The 2,410-nt window shown below is 49.1% G+C and overlaps 1 long non-coding RNA gene across 1 annotated transcript; it reads right to left on the reverse strand.

Moving 5' to 3' along the window:
• Positions 1–1,146: 1,146 nt before the first annotated feature.
• On the reverse strand, positions 1,147–2,195 carry LOC136552818 (uncharacterized). Its single transcript, XR_010782883.1, has 3 exons — positions 2,132–2,195; positions 1,438–1,843; positions 1,147–1,346 (listed from the first exon to the last, which is right to left on the reverse strand). It is a non-coding gene; the product is annotated as an uncharacterized lncRNA (long non-coding RNA).
• Positions 2,196–2,410: the final 215 nt, after the last annotated feature.

The following is a 2,410-nucleotide window of genomic DNA, read 5'->3' on the forward strand; positions in this document are numbered from 1 at the left end:
CGCCTCTAGCTCCTCCCAGTGCCTAATTTTTTTTCCCAGCTGAGCCTATAACATTTCATTCCAACGTTACAATGTCAATGCAAAAGTATGTAAAAATCAATGAACGATGAATAAAATAGAAATAACCTAGAGTGTGTTCATCTGAAACCATGTAGAGTCCGGCCGTGGGCGTATCATCGGGCTAGAACTCATGCTCCATGCTCGAATCTAGGAGAGAGTGGGAGTACTGGCCATGTTGATTGTGCCGTCGCTAATCCAGAACCGGACATGCTTCTTGCCTCCTCCCACCCTCATGACCACTTCTCCATCAAGGTCATGGGCGCTTGGATCGTACTCTAGGCCATAGACCGCCCTTGCCATCGATGTGTATCCATCAAGGCGGCTGTGTACGGACTCGTGCTGTACGCCGAGGGTGGGTCCTCCAGGTTGTAGGCGACGTCGGCCGTTGCCTTGCCCTTGTGGGCCAAAGCATATGCCATGAACTAGGAGCAAGGCTCGCCACCATGTGCCGCCAACTGCAAAAAAAGCAATATGATTAGAAATTATGTAGAATTGCGCGTTAGAATAAAGAAGTGATTTCGCGTACCCATCTAGCCGCGTATTCTAAGAGGTTGAGGTTGCCTTGATGGTGTGGTGCACCCTGCATCAGCAAACACCGCTCCCGGCAAGCGTTGCGATTCTCCTCCCACGCGGGGTCGCACCACCTGTCCACCATCTAGGCCCAGCACTACAGATCGTAGGCGCACCACCATGGAGGCACCTACGTCATCAAGTATATGACATATAAGAAGATGAAATTAAGCATAATTAATCTCAAAAAATAAGTATTAATGTTCTGTATTTACCTTCAAATATTGTTCTAGGGTCCGCCTCATGGTTCTTGCCGCACTTTTAGGGAGCCTCACTCTAAGAATTTTCGCATGGTATTGGATCATGGCCTGGATGCGCGCCTTGTAGTGCATGTCCATGACAAGTTTCTTGGTGGCTTTGTCAGCCACAGCATACGCCTTGGCCTCGTATCCCTCCTCGCATCTAAAGAAATCCTGCATATAGACGTGATGTATCCAATCATTATTTCAAGAATGTCCAATCAATGCGATGTATTGAGCAATGTAGTGCGAGAAAGACTTACCGAAAGCTCGGCCTTGACACGCTGCGCCTTGTCGACGAATACCCTACCATCCCAATCAGGGGCGTCGGGGATAGCAGCATAGTGGGCCCACGTGTAGTCCAGCTCGATAGTTCCACCGAACTGCACCAGGCTAGAGAACTTTTCCTTGATCAAAAGACCAAGGATGTCGTTCACATGGCATGCGTGATCGCCCCCACCGACCTTCCTCCAACCCCTACCCAAGTGATTAAGATAAATTATTTGTTTCTATTGTAATTTTGAATATATCAAACAAAAAATTAGTGATAACATCTAAAGTTACTTACTTGTCTCCATCGGGTCGAATGAGCGGGCATCTCTCAAGAGGTATCGATCGCCTCGAGAGGGTCAAGGGACCTCGCAACCACACACGCGACGAAGTAGAGGAAGAGGTACCCCCTGTCTCCTCCTCCACCCATGCCTTCTCCACCCCTGCCTCCTCCTCCACCTGTACCTCCTCCTCCTCAGAGGATGAGTGAGCGGAAGGTAACTCAGACGACGACGAAGGTACAGGTGACGGTGGCCTTGTCTTGCCTCCACCCTTCACTCAACCCCTGGGTCTACCCCGAGGTCTCTTCCCGGACCCCTCTGTTGCATCGGACCCTACAGCTGCATTGGACCCTTTACGCGTCGCTGTCGCTTTTGAGTAAAGCGATGTTATCCTCTTCATACCACCCACCATTGTTCAATCACCTGCAATTAAATGTCCTGACATGGAGATTGTGTATCCGGAGAACAATAGGGAGATGCTACAGAAACTTTGTCTTGGATCAGAGTAGAGTATGGAAACTAACCCCATCTACACATCATTGGGCTATCCAAAAAACGTGAATAATTCGAAACAGATACGGTTATAGATATGCAAAGATCTGCATATTTCCAACCGTATCTCTTTCGAACGGAGACGCCTAGCTAGGTTACGTGATATACAAACATCCTATGTTTCACATCATATGGAAAGAGGGGTGTAGGATTCCTCACCTTGCTGTAGGGCAGAGTGACGAGTTGAGGACGGTGGGGAACGATCTTTGCAATGGCCTCTCCTGCAACAAAGGAACATAATAGTGTTAATTATAAATTTTGGCAGCACCTCCCCTGCACGGTGAGGTAACCACAACCCGCAACAAACCAACGGCACGATGGCCGACAACCACATACACAGCAAACCAATGGCACGATGGCCGACAACCACATACACAGCTTATACCTTGTAAAACCACGACAGGAAGAAGGTGGGGGGCACGGGAGGGCGAGGTACGG

The sequence above is a fragment of the Miscanthus floridulus genome, chromosome 4 (assembly GCF_019320115.1).
Source record: "Miscanthus floridulus cultivar M001 chromosome 4, ASM1932011v1, whole genome shotgun sequence".
NCBI lineage: Eukaryota > Viridiplantae > Streptophyta > Magnoliopsida > Poales > Poaceae > Miscanthus > Miscanthus floridulus.